Genomic DNA, 8,194 nt, shown 5'->3' with positions numbered 1-8,194 from the left:
AAAATCCCTACCTGGGGAAACAACCTTTCTCGGAGAGGTGACCTTGGTTAAAACACAAGCGCTAAGAAGGGGAAGCAAACATATTAAGAACAGTATGCCATATATGCCAGGTCCCTTGAAACATATGCTGTGCAGATTTTTCTTCCCTGCAGCAACTGTGTCAAGCAGCAAGGATGGACCAGCTTCCGGCAACCTTAATTTATGTATATTGAAATCAGCAGGAAATTTGTAACACCAATACACTGTGGTATGGTAGACCAGAACATAACTTTGTTGCAAATATTCCCCAAATATCAGTAGCTTAACACAAAAGTTTTGCTTGCTCAGCTTGGAGTACTAGGGTTGAGTGACTCATCCTGAAGCAATGACTTAGGAATTTAAATCCTTACATCTCAGATACTCCATTTGGAATAGGTCTCCATGGATATGGAGGAATTATCTCTAGAGGGTTTAAGTGTATGTAACCAAAATGCAGGCTAGACTGCCTGCTGCAATGAAAGCCAAACTTGTGAGACATGTGCTAGTGCAAAAGGAAAGAGGTTTACAGGTCACGACCTGGGAAAATGGTAGACTCCTGTCTCAAAGACTATTCCCCCTTCCTGCTCAAGCGCATGATTCTTATTGGGATAGGGAGGGTAGGAGATTATTTTTCTTTTCTTCTTTTTTTTTTTAAGTAAAAAACTTTCCAGATTTATTTATTACGGAACCTTTAAATTTTTTTACAATAGATATTAATATCTTATAGAAGTAGTGTACAAGTTTTAGAAAATGCTAATATACAGACCTCCTCAATAAAAATGAAAATGAAATTTATCTGGAATGGTTTGTTATTCTTAGGCCCATGTTGACTTTTTTTTCTTTTTTTCTTAATTGTTTTATTGCTTAAAGTATTACAAAGAGTACTACATATGTCTCCTTTTTTTCCCGCCCTTAACACTGCTATGAACATATGGGTGCATATATCCTTTCTGATTGGTGTTTTTGGTTTCTTGGGATATATTCCTAGAAGTGGGATCACAGGGTCAAATGGGAGTTCCATGTTTTGTTTTTTGAGGAAACTCCATACTGTCTTCCATAGTGGCTGCACCAGTCTGCATTCCCACCAGCAGTGCACGAGTGTTCCTTTTTCTCCACATCCTCTCCAGCACTTGTCGTTTGTTGATTTGTTGATGATAGCCATTCTGACAGGTGTGAGATGGTACCTCATTGTTGTTTTGATTTGCATCTCTCGGATGATTAGTGACTTTGAGCATGTTTTCATATGTCTCTTGGCTTTCTGAATGTCCTCTTTTGAAAGGTGTCTATTTAGGTCCTTTGCCCATTTTTTGATTGGATTGTTTATCTTCCTTTTGTTAAGTTGTATGAGTTCCCTATAAATTTTGGAGATTAGACCCTTATCAGATATAACATTGGCAAATATGTTTTCCCATGCTTTCTTGTTGTTTTGTTGATGGTTTCTTTTGCTGTGCAGAAGCTTCTTATTTTGATGCAGTCCCATTTGTTTATTTTCTCTTTAGTTTCCAATGCCCTAGGAGCTGTATCGGCAAAGAAATTGCTTTGGCATATGTCTGAGATTTTGTTAGTTTTGGATTCGTCTAGTATTTTTATGGTTTCCCGTCGTACATTTAAGTCCTTTATCCATTTTGAGTTTATTTTTGTGTATGGTGTAAGTTGGTGGTCTAGTTTCATTTTCTTGCATATATCTGTCCAATTTTCCCAACACCACTTATTGAAGAGACTATCTTGGCTCCATTGAATGTTCTTTCCTCCTTTGTCAAATATTAATTGAGCATATTGGTTCGGGCCGATTTCTGGGTTCTCTATTCTATTCCATTGATCTATATGCCTGTTCTTGTGCCAGTACCAGGCAGTTTTGAGAACAGTGGCTTTGTAATACATCTTGATATCTGGTATTGAGATCCCACCTATTTTCTTCTTTCTCAGGATTGCTGCAGCTATTCGGGGTCTTTTTTTATTCCAGATGAATTTTTGGAGAGTTCGTTCTAGATCTGTGAAGTATGCCATTGGTATTTTAATGGGAAGTGCGTTGAATTTATAGATTGCTTTGGGTAGTATGGACATTTTAATGATGTTGATTCTACCAATCCATGAACACGGTATGTTCTTCCATCTGTTTATGTCTTCCTCTATCTCTTTTTTCAACGTCCTGTAGTTTTCTGAGTAGAGGTCTTTTACCTCTTTAGTTAAGTTTATTCCTAGGTAGCTTAATTTTTTTGGTGCGATGGTAAATGGGATTGTTTTTATAATCTCTCTTTCTGAAAGTTCACTATTGGTGTATAGAAATGCCTCAGATTTCTTGGGGTTAATTTTGTATCCTGCTACATTGCCAAATTCATGTATTAAGTCTAGTAGCTTTTTGATGGAGTCTCTAGGGTTTTGTATGTATAATATCATGTCATCTGCAAATAAGGACAGTTTTACTTCCTCTTTTCCAATTTGGATGCCTTTTATTTCTTCTTCTTGCCTAATTGCAATGGCTAATACTTCCAGTACTATGTTGAACAGGAGTGGTGAGAGTGGGCATCCCTGTCTTGTTCCTGTTCTTAGGGGAAATGGTGTTAGTTTTTGTCCATTGAGTATGATGTTGGCTGTGGGCCTGTCATATATGGCTTTTATTATGTTGAGGTATGATCCTTCTACTCCCACCTTGCTGAGAGTTTTTATCAAAAATGGGTGTTGGATTTTGTCAAATGCTTTTTCTGCATCAATTGATATGACCATGTGGTTTTTTTCTTTCAATTTGTTTATGTGATGTATCACGTTTATTGATTTGCGGATATTGTACCATCCTTGCATCCCTGGAATAAATCCTACTTGGTCATGGTGTATGATCTTTCTGATGTACTGCTGGATCCGATTTGCTAAGATTTTGTTGAGGATTTTGGCATCTATGTTCATGAGGGATATTGGCCTGTAATTCTCTTTCATTGTGTTGTCTTTACCTGGTTTTGGTATTAGGGTGATGCTGGCTTCATAGAATGAGCTTGGAAGTGTTCCTTCCTCCTGAATTTTTTGTAGTAGTCTGAGGAGGATAGGTTTTAGTTCTTCCTTGAAAGTTTGGTAAAACTCCCCTGAGAAGCCATCTGGTCCTGGGCTTTTGTTTGCTGGAAGCTTTTTGATGACTGCTTCAATTTCTTCCATAGTTATTGGCCTATTGAGATTTTTAGATTCTTCCTGATTGAGTGCTGGAATGTTGTATTTTTCTAGGAATTTGTCCATTTCCTCCAGGTTGTCTAGTTTGTTGGAGTAGAGCTGTCCATAGTATTTTTTAACAATCATTTGTATTTCTGTGGGGTCTGTTGTTATTTCGCCTCTATCGTTTCTGATTTGGTTTATTTGGGTCCTCTCTCTTTGCTTCTTGGTGAGCCTGGCTAGAGGTTTGTCAATCTTGTTTATCCTTTCAAAGAACCAGCTCTTGGTTTCATTGATTTTCTGTATTGTTTTTTTGGTCTCTATGTCATTTATTTCTGCTCTAATCTTTATTATCTCCTTCCTTCTGCTCACTCTGGGGTTTTCTTGTTGCTCTCTTTCTAATTCTTTGAGTTGAAGAGTTAGATGATTTACTACCATTTTTTCTTGTTTTTTGAGATAGGCCTGTAGAGCTATAAACTTCCCTCTCAGGACTGCTTTCATTGTGTCCCATAGGTTTTGGATTGTTGTGTTTTCATTGTCATTAGTGTCCAGGATGTTTTTAATTTCTTCTTTGATCTCATTGGTAACCCAATCAATATTTAATAACATGCTATTCAGCTTCCAAGTGTTTGAGTATTTTGGGTTGTTTTTATTGTAGTTTATTTCTAACATTATGCCATCGTGGTCTGAGAAGAAGCTTTTTATGATTTCAATCTTCTTGAATTTGGGGAGACTTTGCTTGTGACCCAATATGTGGTCTATTTTTGAATATGTCCCATGAGCACCTGAGAGGAATGTATATTCCATGGCTTTGGGGTGAAGTGTTCTGAAGATGTCAATTAAGTCCATCTGATCTAGTGAGTCATTTAGGATTGCTGTTTCTTTGCTGATTGTTTGTCTAGCGGGCTTATCCAGTGGTGTCAGTGGTGTATTAAAGTCCCCTACTATGATTGTATTGTTGTCGATCTCTCCTTTGATATCTTCCAGGAGTTTTTTTATGAATTTGGGTGCTCCTGCATTGGGTGCATATATGTTTACCAGGGTTATATCTTCTTGTTGTATTGATCCCTTTAGTATTATGAAGTGGCCTTCCTTATCTCTTGTTATGGCCTTCACTTTGAGGTCTATTTTGTCTGATATAAGTATTGCTACCCCAGCTTTCTTTTCCTTTCCATTTGCCTGAAAGATATTTTTCCATCCCTTCACTTTCAGTCTGTGTGAGTCCCTTCTAATGAGGTGGGTCTCTTGTAGACAGCAGATGTATGGGTCATGTTTTTTTATCCATTCAGCCACTCGATGTCTTTTGGTTGGAGCATTTAGTCCGTTTACATTTAAAGTTATTATTGAAAGGTACTTGTTTGTAGCCATTTCTTTTTTTGTGTGTGTGGCTGTTTTCTTTCTGAGCTTGTTATTTCTTCTTTTTACACCAGTCCCTTTAGCATTTCTTGCATGGCTGGCTTGGTGGTGATAAACTCCCTTAGCCTTTTTTTGTCTGTGAAGCTTCTTATTTCCCCTTCAATTTTGAATGAAAGCCTTGCTGGATAGAGTATTCTTGGATTCAGTCCTTTGCTTTGCATCACTTTGTAGATTTCTGTCCATTCTTTTCTGGCCTGATGTGTTTCTGTTGAGAAATCATTTGATAATCTAATGGGAGATCCCTTGTATGTAACTTTCCGTCTCTCTCTTGCAGCCTGTAAGATTCTCTCTTTGTCCTGAACATTTGCCATGGTAATTATGATGTGTCTTGGTGTGGGTCTTTTCGGATTCACCTTGTTTGGGACTCTCTGGGCTTGTGTGACTTTTTTCTTCCCCACCTCAGGGAAGTTTTCTGATATTATTTCTTCGAATAGGTTTTCTAATCCATGTTCATCTTTCTGTTGTTCTGGCACCCCTATTATTCGTATGTTGTTTCGTTTCATGTTGTCCCAAAGCTCCCTTAGGCTCTCCTCCTGTCTTTTAATTTTTTTCTCCATTTGCAGTATAGTTTGGGTGTGTTTTGCTTCCTTGTCTTCTAATTCACTAATTCGGTCCTCCGCTTCTCCTAGTCTACTGTTGATACTTTCAATGGAGTTTTTTATGGCAGCTATATCACTCTTCATTTCTTCTTGGGCCTTACTTAAGTTGTTGATTTTTTCATCTGTTTCTTCTAGCTTCTTGCATATGGTATTGACTTTCAGTGGTGTTTTTTATTGCAGCTATATCACTCTTCATTTCTTCTTGGTTCTTACATAATTTATTGATTTTTCATCTGTTTCTTCTTGCTTCTTGCATACATTGTTGATTTTTTCCTCCATCTGGTTTATGTACTCTAAGACCCTTAATCTGAATTCTTTTTCTGTCATGTTGCATGCCTCTGTATCACTTAGCAGCTTTTCTGGTGAATCCTCCTTTTCTTTCTATTGGGTTTTTCTTTGTCTACCCATGTTTGATCTCACCGACATATCTAGATGTTGAATCATTCAGTGGCTGCTCCTTGGGTGGCAGTGGCTCCTCAGGCTGCGGTTGCTCCTCGGGCGGTTGTGGTAGCAGCTGCTCCTCAGTTGATAGCAGCTCCTCTGGTGGGTTCTATTCACAGTTGTGGTGGCTCCTCTGGCTGGTGGGGGGACGCTTCACACACAGCTGCTGGTCCTCAGACAGACGGTGTGGTAATCAGAGGGCTGCTCTAATATAAATCTTTAAGTTCTAAAAGATTCTATGACTTTGGTCTTAGGCTTGTTTTTTTTTGAACAGTTATGCCATAAAGTAACTCAGAAATAGAAGGAACCCTACAATGGCCACTATGCAAGGATCATTCAAATCCCTGCTCTTCCACTAAAGAGCTGTACATTATTGGGCAAATCATTCTTTAGTTTCTCAGTTTATTCATTACATATAAGAAAGGGGTTGGAGATATGCAGAACCTCCCAAGATAATTGTGTCAGGGAGGATGCTAAATGGGCTCCTGTTCCTCCTATTTCTACTTGAGTCCTCAAAGATCCTGGAATATATATTTAACATATTAGCTTCTGTTTAGGCTTTCTTTGAAAGAAAGTGTTCTATAGCTTTTAAAAAACATTAGCTTAGATGTTTCCAATTATTGTTAGCCTTATAGACTTGGACTCTATTAAATATATTTGATTATTCATTAATTGAAAACAAAGTTTATGAATGCCTTCTATGAACCAAGAACTTTGCTTCAATAAGCATTGTGAATACCAAGGGGAACAAGATTAGCAAGATCCTGATCTCAGACTTTCTAATATCATGGAGAAGTCTAACAATAGAAAAGATCATTGCAGGCTGTGATAAATGCGATGATAGAAATAACAGGGTATTGAAAAAGAATAACTGCTTAAAGGAAGGGAAGCTGACTAGTTAAAGATAGAGAAGCGTATTTCCACGAGAGCAGTAAGAGAAGCCTTCTTGGGTAAGGGAATATTAAGTTGAGACCTGAAAAATGAAAAGGGAGCCAGTCATGCAAAGAACTTTGGGAGATCCTTCAAGGTTGATGGAATAAAAAGGGCTAGATATGGAGGTGAGAACGATCTAGATATTTTTGTAAAACTAAAAGGAAGTTGTTACAGCAGCAGCATAGTAAATACTGAAAAGTTGTTTGAGATGAGTTTGAAAAAAATAGATGAGAAGCAGATCATGAAGGACTTTTTAAACCATGGTAATAAGTTTGGGTTTTATTCAAAGTGCCATTGAAAGGTTCCAAGCAGAAGAGGAGCATAGTCTTTGAAGGAAATCAGTCTATAACTTCTAAACTTTGTTTAATAATAGCAAGTGTTGTTGGCTATCTCAAGGGATAAAACAAGTTCCAGGGACTAAATAGAACAAAATAAATTTGAATTACAAAAGCATGTTATGTACCAAGACAGTTTAATGAGGAAAGAATGGTCTTTTGAACAAATGGTGCCGCAAAACAACTGGATACTTGCATGCAAAAACATAATGTTGGACCTTACTTACACTGCACACAAAAATTAATTCAAAATGGGTCACAGTGTTAAATGTAAGAGCTAAAACTATAAATGTCTTGGAAGAAAACATAGGAATAAATCTTCATGACCTTGGGTTATGCAAAGTTTCCTTAGATAACACCAAAAGTACAAGTGACAAAATAAAAAATAGATATATTGTACTTTGTTAAAATCAATAGTCTTATACTATGAAGAACACCATCAAAACAGTGAAAAGACTCCCGTGGAATGGGATAAAATACTTGCAAATCATATATATAAAGGTACTTGTATCCAGAATATTAAAAAAAAACTCTTACAACTCAGTAATAAAAAGACAAATAACCCAATTGAAAATGAGCAAAGTATTTAAACAGCTATTCCGCCAAAGAAGATATACAGTTGGCTAGTAAGCACATGAAAAATGCTCAACACTATTCACTATGCAAATAAAAACACAATGAAATACCACTTTATATCCACTAGGATGGCTATCAAAAACAAACAAATGTACAAAAAAAAGAAAATAACAAGTGTTGATGAGGATGTAAAGAAATTGGAAGCCTCTTACATCACTGGTGAGATGTAAAATGGTGCAACCACTTTGTAAATCCATTTGGCAATTTCTCAAAATGTTAAACATGGAATTACAGTGTGCCCGAGCAATTCTACTCCTTGAAGTATACCCAAGAGAATTGAAAAGAGGGTTCAAATAAAAACTTATACAACCCAAATGACTATCAACTGATGAATTAATCAATGTTTATTAATAAATGTAGTCTATCCATACAGTGGGCTATAATCTATATCTACACTAATAAAAGAGAAACATGGTAATTGGCGTACGACTGCTACCCTTCCCATTGGCTAATCAGGGAGATATGCAAATTAACTGTCAGCCAAGATGGTGGCCGGCAGCCAGGCAGCTTGAAACTAACATGAGGCTTGCTTCCTTCAGTGACGGAGGAAACCAACGTTCCCCGCCTGCCTTGCAGGCCTCTGAGCCTGCAGTTTGAACATTGTAACAAACATAGAAGCTAAAAAAAACCCCAGAAACCAGCTTTCAGCGAGCTGGGATCTCAGAGCTGGAGTCAGAGCTG

At 37.4% G+C, this 8,194-nt stretch overlaps 1 protein-coding gene across 1 annotated transcript in view; it reads left to right on the top strand.

The window, feature by feature from the left end:
* COL24A1 (collagen, type XXIV, alpha 1) overlaps positions 1 to 8,194 on the top strand; it is a 197,112-nt gene that overhangs the window by 102,286 nt on the left and 86,632 nt on the right. The window lies entirely within an intron of this gene.

Source organism: Myotis brandtii, unplaced genomic scaffold, assembly GCF_000412655.1.
Source record: "Myotis brandtii unplaced genomic scaffold, ASM41265v1 scaffold446, whole genome shotgun sequence".
In the NCBI taxonomy this organism is placed as follows: Eukaryota; Metazoa; Chordata; class Mammalia; order Chiroptera; family Vespertilionidae; genus Myotis; species Myotis brandtii.
This window is presented reverse-complemented; position numbering and strand designations above follow the sequence as displayed.